Here is an 11,253-nt window from a genome sequence, read left to right on the forward strand (position 1 = left end):
ATGGAACAATATTTTCCACCAATGATGAATATCATTGAAGTGTAGAAGTGGAACCACAGATCTTGAAATTGTTTCCTTCCTCAAACAGTTGGTTTTGCAATACAGAATTTCTCCATATCAAGATAGTTTGTTTCTGGATTTACTGGGAGGTTAAGATTGGTAGAGTGAACACAAATATAGGTAATGCTATTGCATCATATTGCGCCAAATACACTACCCTTTTTCACCTCTTCATTTTCCCACCAGTTAATTATCAGAAATTTGAGAAGACAGACAAATCACACCAAGAGCTCAAAGAACAAGAGAGGACTTGCATAACAAATTATCTGGTGGTCTCCAGCACCAGCTTTTTTCATTGCTCAGTCACTTGGTGGTTCTTGATTTGAGCTACAATCATCTGTCTGGTGAATTGCCATCTTTTGTCGGTGATAACAGTGGCAAAAATAGCAATGGTGCTGCTATCCAGGAGCTGGATTTGTCCAGCAACTTTTTCAACGGGACACTTCCAAATTCTTTGCTCAAGAACTTGGCAGCTGCTGCAGCTGGAGGAAGTTTGGTGTCTTTGAATGTTAGTAATAACAGCTTCATAGGTCATATTCATACTAAATTTGATAGGAAGTGTTATGTTCTATTTAATTTATCCTTCACTAATAATTTATTTCAAAAGTCATATATATGTTGATTAATAGTGTTGGTGAATATGCATTAGGGATAAATTGTATTATAGTGTATATATTGTAAGGTATGATTGAGGATGAGCATAGAGAGGTGAATAATTGAGGTGAATTAATTTGACGTGCCAATTTAGGGTCTTGAGCAACCCACATCTACCAGGGTATTTATTTAGCTCTACTTAAACCATTATATACGGATTTATCCGTATATACGTTATATACGGATTTATCCGTATATAATGTCCGTATATAAGTTATATACGGATTTATCCGTATATAACTTATGTACGGATAAATCCGTATATAAGTTATATACGGACAAATCCGTATATAATTTCCGTATATAAGTTATATACGGAAAAATCCGTATATAATTTTTGTATGTAAGTTATATACGGATAAATCCGTATATAAACCTAGCTACGACGGTATTATATACGGATTTTTGCCCGTATGTAATCCGTATATAAACACGTATTATATACGGATTTTGGGTCTTATATACGGATTTTTGCTGTATGTAATACACTTTTTTCTTGTAGTGTTATTTCAAATAGTAGAGTGCCATATATATACATTCAAGGATCTTATAATTCTTCATCTATTAAAAGAATGACATGTGCACAAATTTGCACAAATTATAATAATATCTAAATTATAACTAACACAATATTTGATTCTCTAATATTCTTTAATAGAATATTTGGCATATATTAACATATAAGTTAAATTCTCATTAAAAAGATATAAAAGTCAGTAATGACAACTCTCTTGGATACATGTCGTTGACTGACAAACCCAGTCTGCTGAAACAGGGAAAGAGTGCGTCTATATAAAAAAATTCAGAAGAAAAAAGAAAACAAATTAATATTTTTATTTAATTATTGAAAAAATTATAAAATAATTACTTTTTAAACTTTTCATACAATGTTATCATATCATATTGGAAAATAGATTCTTAATGTAAACTCAAAGTCACAAAAGTAATGGTTTATGAGGCGAGTAAGACGTCAAAACAATAATTATTTTGTGAGAGAAAATTATATAATAAAAAGAGTGAAGTAAATGAAAAATGTAAAAAGATCATAAAAGAAATACTTGATAATAATAATAATAATAATAATACCTTTCACCTTACACTTGAAATAATTATTATTATTAAACTCTGTATTTTTGTCACTATTATCAAATTTTGGTTTTCGAGCTTGTTCATTATTATGAAAAAGAAAAATTTAATAGATTGGTGGAACATTCAGTATATAATACCTACAAAGCCATGCTAACAACTATGCCGCCTGAAAGATAATAAAATTGATGGTTCATGTTGGGTAACAAATTAGAAAAGCTTATCCTATAGTAATTAACTTTAACCAACAGTTTCTTATAATAATAATAACGACGAGTTATATGCATATATTCATATAATAATTTGTACACAGAAAATCTAGATACTTAACTACAAAATAAATATTTTTGTATAATGTTATATTTTATAATTATTTATCTGTTTGTTACATGTATAATAAAGAAATAAATACAAAAAATAAAACTATATATTTTATAGGTTGACATAATATATTAGGTCAAACTTGTCATCATATTGGGTTGGGCTAGTGTATTAGAATATGGTCCCCAAAGTTTATTACAATGATTAACACATGCACATTCCTTAAGTTTGAAAACTTTACACTTAGACTTAATAAAGGAAAGTACTAGGGATGTAAGTGTAATTTGAGAAACTCTCAAAAGTATAATAATAGTAATTAGCTATAATTTGAAGTTAAAGACATGGTAAAAGGACATAAATAGGTCTTCGAGATACAAGAAACATTAGAACCCACTTAATATAAGTTTATAATCCATTTCAAAATATTTAACGTAAACAATATTATTTAAGAATACATTCATTATCACTTACTTTTGTCTTCGTTTTTAAGGTTCATGAAACGGTCTAACCCATCCTGCTTCTAATAATTTTATCTATGTCTTTTTTTAAGGATAATATGCTTCTTTAACTTTATATAGGGGAGGAGGAAATCTTACTCCTAAGGTCTATCAAAAGTGATATCCTAACTTCAACATTCACTCGTCACCATTCCTTAATTTTAAAAATAATTAGGTTTATCTTTACTAATTTTTTATTTTAAAAATTGAAATGGGACAGGATTGTCTCAACACTTGTACAAAAAAAATTTAAAAAAAAAATTATAGAAGGAAAAGAAAGAAAAAACAAAAAATAACTATCTTATGAGTACCTCTCCTGCAAGACTAAACTAAAACATACATTTATACCGCAATAGGTGATAAAAGTAGATACCCTTATCAAATCTTCAAAGATTTAACAATTATACAACATCATAATAAAAACAGCAGAGTTTATTGTAAAGGAAAGACTAATTAAGAATCTACCATTGACAATATTTACTTATATGAAATCTATTTGTATTGGTATTTTTATTAGTACATAGTTTTCAACATACTTTTCTAAGTATAAGTGATAATGAGTATAATGTTTAGTGTAATGAAGACTATAGTCAAATATTTTTAATTATAATCTCCAATATTGCCACCAACACTATTCCTTCTTCAAAATTCAAGTTTAAATTAAGTTAAAGGTCGAGTTAAGTTGAATTAAGTCAAGATTGAGTCTAGCTGGTATTAGTTAAAGGTTAAACCTAGTTGTCTTGAAATAAAGGGTTAAAGGTTGAGTAAAGTTGACTCGATTCAAAAGTCGAGTAGAGTGAGTCCAGTCGAAGTTCAAGTCGAATTGTTCTAATCGAAAGTCAAACTAAGATAACTTGAGCCGAAGATCGATCTAAGTCAGCGCAACCAAAGAATTAAGAAATTTGAGTCAAAGGCTAAGTCAAACTAATTAGAACCAAAAGTCAAGACATGTCAATCCGAATCAAAAGTCGACTTGAGTCAATCTAGGCTGAGACAGCTCAATTAAATGTTAATTCAAGTCAACTTGGTGAACAAATAAGATGCGTGCTTTATTTAAGAGTGGGTTAAGATTAGTCTATGAATCATTAGTTAAATTGACACCTCTGTAAAAACATTTTTTTCTTATTTTTTGAATAAATTTCAAATTCTATTATTTTAATTATTTGAAATACATTTTTAAAATTCCTAAATTTATTTTATTTTATTTACTCATCCAAACAACTCATTTTGTTTGAAAAGCAAAATGAAATTCACTGAGTAAATATATAACTTTCTTAAAAAAATTTCACTCAAACTATAAAGAAAAAGTTAGTCTTTTGATATTGTTTTTATAAGAAACTTATGGCGATGTCCTTCTAAATTCTTGTCATTATTTTGCATTGCTACATACCTAGATCTGGTTTTGTTGTGCAACAGGTTTTCATGCAATTTTTTAATAGGATGATTACATTAAATGTTGCATTTTGCCCATGGAGGAGTTACACAATCATAATTCTTAAAAAAAAAATAGTGAAACAATTCATCTTAATCGGTTGGGCTGAATTGAATATAGATTTGAATAAAATTGAATCAACAAATAAAAATATTTATATACATCTTTCTTATTTCTTTTGTCATAAACTTTTATTGTACAATAAAATTGTTCTAATAGATCAATTAAGTAATTAAAAAAGGTGCTTGATTCTAACTGAGTTTTTTTTTATAAAATCAATTCATATTGTCAGGATCTCTCCTTGGTGTTGTTTTGGTTGACATAAATCACTGAGTGCAATGTATCCTGTAAAATCAAATTTTTTTTATTGCTATATGTTATTATTTATGTAACTAATAATAATAAAAAATAAGTATATAATTTTCATGTAAGGTGGTATTGAGAATGTGAACATCGTTCTCAAGAAGGAAATAACATGTTTACAACCTAGTACCCTTGTTATTAAGACTGATAATGAAAGCGGGCATGGAACGGTGAGTTGTTGCAGAGAGATATGTATGTGATTCAACGTGTCAAAGGGTGATGTTGCCATAGTTGGTGTTCTGGACACATTTGCTTGGTCTCATATTAAATGGTTTTATTTGTGAAAGAAAGGAAGGAGGATTATGATGAAGTTGTTGCAGTAGACGTAAATGATGAACTTTAGCTTTTCTATTCTTACATCATACTGCAATAATCATTGTTCTCCCACTACCTTCCATTCTGGCCTGCACCTCCACATATTTACGCAATAATTACTCACACCACCAATTTCTGCTGTCACGGATTCCAAGGAATCATAAATCAATCCTCTATCGTCGTTACCTTATTCATTATATATATATATAAAGTTAAATATATTTTAATTTTTAAATTTAAAAAATAATGAATCTAATCTTATAAATTAATTATATTAAATTTTTTTATATATTGTATTAATATTTGAATTGTTTACCATATTATTTGAAAAATCAGTTCGTATTATCTAAAAAATGTGTTTAATAGGTGAAAATGTTTAATTTAATTGAGTTAAAATGATTGTTTTATTTATTTTTAAAGTGAATTTCAATGGTATATTAAACTTAAGAGCTAAAAATATATTTAATTATATATATATATATATATATGATTCAGGAAAATTAAAAAAAATCTTATATATTTGGACCACCATGGATACTGTCAGCTTTTCTGCAATTTACATCATGAATCGATTCCATCTTTTTCTGGAATCGATTTCAAGAGCATGCATAGAGTTTTCAGAACCTTGTAAATGCATTTTCTTCGACTTTCAGGATATCAGCGTAAATGAAGAAATCCGTGTATCCCACAAATCATCATCTCTTATTGCTTCCGAATTCCTCCAAACGAACGCAAATACAATTGTAAATCCGTTTCATCCGATATATGTAAATACAGTGTTAGTTTTATAACTTTTTCTGAGACATGTATGTTAGAATTGTTTATTGATTATATAAGGAGAAAGATTGTTTATGTTTTCTTTGTATTGTTTATAATGAATAAGAATTTACTGAAAGAAAAGATTGAATTGTAATATTGTATTTATAATAAATTTCTCTTATAGACGTCCGTAGAAGTTTGGTTATACTTCAAACTAAACCATATTATTTTTGTGTATGATTATATTTTTAGCATAAATATTTTATTTTTTTAATTTATTTAAATTTTATTAATTGTTATAACAATTGAATATTGGTCTTTAATAATTATCACACGGGATTATTGAAAAATTATTGCTCAAGGGATTTGTTTTATATTTAGTGATTGTTTTAAGGGCGATTGAATATTAACATCAAATTTTTCTTGAATAAATAAAGTGATAATACTAAAGACAAAATATGTGTTTTATTACCTTAATTTTTTATAAAGTAAAAAAAAATTAATAAAATTAAAGTTTTTGTAATAATAAATGTAATTTTTTTATTGTACTAATTGACTATTTATCCAAAAGTTTATTATCATTGGAAAAATATTTTCATAGTAAAATAAAAAGTGGAAAATTGTATATAAACTAAATAAACTAAAATTAATTTATTTAAAAATTAATTTATGATATTCTTTCATATAATTTTTTGAATTTTTACTTTTAGTTCTACATGAATTTTTAAAAGAAGTTATTATTATTTTTCTTCAGAAAATGCTTATCAATTTATTTATAAATTTTGTATGAAAAAATATATCAGTGTATAAAGAGAAATTAATATATATTTTATCTTCCACATCAATACACAATGCAAGAAGTTCCTTCTTTGGTTATACTTCAATAATTTGAAATGCCTAGTTTACTCTAACCTTCACCTACTCTACTCTACTAATATATTTTTGGCAATTATTGAGTTCTTACTCTTTAGTAATATAGTTGTGGAGGACAGATCACCCTAGTTTAGAAAGTGGGAAAATATGATTCAATAGGAAAAAAAACCCCTATGAAAATACACATTTATATAGTAAAAACAGATGAATAATAACTATAAATTTTGTAATTACACAATTAACCTCTATAAAATTAAGACTTTTATCTTTTGGTTCATATAATTAGTTTCTACTAATGCCATTTTGATCCACTTTATCATCTGAATGTATAACAAGTAAAACAGATTAACATAATATGTACAAAAGTTAAACTAATTGTTTGAAAAATATGGACTAAAAAGATCAATTTTATTCAATTATAGAAATCAAATGAATGATTTAACCTCAATATTTTAATAAAAAGAAGAATAAGACGATAATTATAATGATACCCATGTTTTTTTTTTCAAAATACATTTTCATTACCATTATCCTCTTACTAAAATCTAAGTGGTGTTTTTAAAACTAAAAAAAAAAGTGTAATCAAATTAGGTAATAACTTAATGTTCTACAACAAAAGAAAGTTTCTTCATTTTAAAAAAAAATGTAATTTCGATACGATTTGAGAAAAACATTAATGAGTGGGAATCAAATTTACTCTAAAATGTATAATATATAAGAATGTCTATATATATAATTGTTCTAAAATTCTTGATTAGATTTAAGAAAAATGAAGAATCAAAAGGAATGTACATAAGTTTGTAATAACACCAAACCGACCTTTCTATCTTTCAAAATTTAAAGCCATTCCTTCTTAGACACTCACATTACCTCAAACACGTGTGCTTCATTCTCATCAACCCACTTTTAGCTCTTTCTGTCATTCCTTCTCCGACACACATTTATTGGAAACACATTTATAAGGTTTTAAAGTAACAAAAATAATATAATAATAAATAGGCAAAACCCTAGCACCACAAAATAGACGAAGGAATCACATTAAACCCTACATCATGATTATCATTGTCTATAGCGCAATAACATACATACACTCACGACTTTTTAATTTTTAATTGCGTGTTTAACTTCCCCTTTTGTTGAAAACAAGAGATTGAAAACAAAATATATATAAAAAAGGAAAAAAAATAGCATGTCAAAAGTTAAAATGGAATGGATTTGAGAATTTGCTTCATAGTAAAAGAGTACCTACGTTTGACATTATTGATCATGAACTTGAGAAATGATGAGTGGGATTTATCATAATTGATTATGACAAGAACCATAAAGAATAGTGAAAAAAAAGCCTTGTTTATTTCCTTGTTCAAAGGGATCTAAAGTGAAAAAAAAAGGAGAAAGAGATGGAAGAAGCATGAACTTTGGAGAAAAGGCAATGGATGGAAGAAGAAAAGGAAAAAAAAAAGTAATGATAAAATGAAAAGACATGGTGGCATTGATGGTGATAGGTTTAAGCCTAAAGAATAATTAAAAGGCAAGAAAAGAAGGAAGGAAGAAGATGAAAATTGGAAAGAAGTTATAGTGTGTAGTTGTAGAAAAAGAGAAAAAGTTGAAAGGAGTCAAAGTGGAAGGAACCAAAAAAGTTCACACAATTCTTTTATATTGAAGATACGTACTTTATACGTATCCGTTTCTCTCTGGGGTATCGATACAAAATTCATATTCGGACGATAATAAGCTTGTCAAAGCTCAGATTCTGATTCCATTAGTGATAAGGATCTCCGGGAAATTTCTATTTCTTCCTACAAAATCATAACGTCAAGTTAATCACAAAGATTAAGAATAAAATTTAGCCTTTAATGGTCTATATTTTCACTAAAAAATAAGTTTATGGTATGATGAAACCATAAATATTGTTCATGTAATTTTTAAAGCAATTATTACAAAAAAAATATTACAATTTATATATATATATATATATATATATATATATATATCATGATTAATAATAATATAGATGTTTTATATGTTCAGTATAATTTTTTTAAAATATATATTGATGCACACATTTTTTAATGTACGAATGTACCATTTAAACATTCTTAGAAGTTTAATTTATAATTTTGTTTATTCCAAAATATGGTGTTAGGAAATTGAATGGTTAGTAACTTTTTCTTAATATACAATATTTTTACTTTTATTTTTGTCCGGAGATTAATCTTTTAACCAAGAACGTCCAAAATACAATATTTTTATTAAAGGAAAGGTATGGTTCAAAAAATGTTAGAAAAAAAGAGTTTTTAAGGAATAGTTTGATATAAAAATAAATCATGAAACGCAAAACAAAGTATATTTGAACATAATCAATGATGTATTATGTCAAAACAAAGTTGCATCCTTAGCAAGCTTTCCTTCTTCGTTGTCTTGTTTATAGTGTTAGTGCCTAACAAATTTTGTCATTCTTTCTGCATATCTTCTTTGTCATCTGTCGTTACAAATATCCTTTTTTCGCATGTTGCACGTATATATTATTTTCCTCTATATTCTTTTTTCTTATATAAAATTTAAATGATTAAGTTTTCTGTGAATAAATATTCTAACATAAATAACAAAATATCTAACATTTATTCCTAAACACATTAACTAGTTCCTTAAGGCAAATGATTATCCATTTCCCTTAAAGATTGTTTTTTCCTAAACACTTATACTTAGAATAAAACACATATCCCCATATATAATGAAAATAGCAAAAACGCCATTGCTTTCTTTACCTAATTATAATAATTTGAAAATGGATGAAGAATGGAATATTAAAGATGGAAGACAATGTGAGATATAATAAACTTCCCCAACAACCCATTTTGAGGAGGCGAAATCCAGTACGAGTAATGATTGAACATCAGAAAACATAAATTGTTGGTTTGTAAAAGTGAGTAACATGTGAAAAATGTTTTTTTTTTTCAACCAAAACATTATGAGAAAGCCTACAAGCACTTGTTCGGTTCATTTTTTTTCTTCGCATGTGGATATCTATGTCTCATTTCTCTTATTTATCATCCATTGTTCCACTTTCTATATACTTTTCGTTTCCACTAAGTAACAAATTCTAATACAACAATTTTCACCAAAGTCACACTCTTATTAATTAAATTATCAAAACTCTTCCCAAATAATGATTTCTCAATCTTGGTGGAGGAATTCGCATCAAATAAAATATATTACTTCTATTATTCTTTCTTTATGTTCTTTCAATGCATTTTTTTATTATTATTTTTGTTCTTTCCTCTAACACGTTTTGGTGAAGGTCGACACGTATATATATTGATCATTTTAATGTTTGATTTTTTGAATTGATAAAACCACACCACTAAGCTAAAGAAATAGTTTTTTTTCTTTTGTCAAAGTATTTTCAAAATTGGTGTTAGTCACTACATTTTCCAAGTCTCTCATTATAAATTAAAACTAAAAGCATGCATTTCTATTAAAATAAAGGGAAAAAATATATCAAGTTCTTAAAAGAAATAAAAAAAAACTGTTTTTATTATAAAAACTTATTTATTTTCACTCTTTCATTCATCCAAATTCACAAATAGAAGCATAGTGTTTCCTTATTATTTGACTGTTTCCTTATTATTTTTATTAATCCAAACAACACATCTATTTTAGTCTATCTTTTGCTTCTATATTGTTTTATCCTTTCTTTCACTTTATCACCATTTCAGTTATAATTTAAACCAATTATAAATAAAAGAGTGTTATTTAAGAATAGTATCCTGCTTTTTCATTACTAGCAATTTTAAAGGAAACAATAGCAGTGTACTCTTGAATAATAGGAACATCAAATACCTTTGGCAAAATTGGAGCCATAAAATTCAAGTCTAGTGAGCAAATAATTCGTGGTGTATGTTGTACCAATAGTTTGGAAAAATATTTATACAAAAAAAATTATTTTGGTTTTATAGAAGCCACAACTGCAAAAGTTATTTTTTTTATTACAAATACATTATTTTACAAATAATGGCAAACATTATTGATTTATATTTATACTGACAAAGTGACAGCCCCAGATTTGAAGACACGAAGAATCATTACTATAAAAATTTTAATTGAAAAAAAGAGAAGTATTATATTATAAGACACCTTTTATGCAAAAAAAGAAAAAAAAATGTATGTTCGATATTCTTATGAAGTGCATATTAATTATTTTTCAATACTTTATATGGAGATTATTCTTTCTTGGTTAAATCCATTCTTTATCTGTTTTGGTAAGATTTGGATCTTCTTTATATTTATGTTACAAACTAAGATTTGAATCTAAAGATTCTAAACCCAATTCATGATTTCTTTTCATGAAATGCTGTGCAATATAGGAACACGTAAAATTACTGAAAATTAATCACCATTTATTCGTTTATGTGGTTTTTTTTTCTCTCTTCGAGTATGGAATATTGTAGTTCAGTATACTTCACCTTTATTTCTCTCTTCATTTTTCTACGCCCTTCCACCACCAATTAAAAAATAATAATGTTTTCTACTTTTCTAATTGATTGATTTATATTTTAACCTAATATTCATAATATTGTTTTTCTATTGGTATTAGATTAGGGACGACAATAGATCGGACATTGAGAGTGTCTACTCCCAATATGAAAAAAAAATTAATTCCCTATTCATATGGATACTCGTTTAAAAAATACTTATTGGTATTTTAAAATTAACGAATATTCACAAATATTTTAAAAAATATATTTTTATAAATTATTAAAATAAAATTTAAATAAAATTATAAAAAATATATAAAATATAATATAATTAAATTAAATATAATTTTAATTTTAATTTTAATTAAATTTAACCTTATAAAATATAAATTAATTTTAATTTTAATTAAATTTAACT

This window comes from Vigna angularis, chromosome 4, assembly GCF_016808095.1.
Source record: "Vigna angularis cultivar LongXiaoDou No.4 chromosome 4, ASM1680809v1, whole genome shotgun sequence".
Lineage (NCBI taxonomy): Eukaryota > Viridiplantae > Streptophyta > Magnoliopsida > Fabales > Fabaceae > Vigna > Vigna angularis.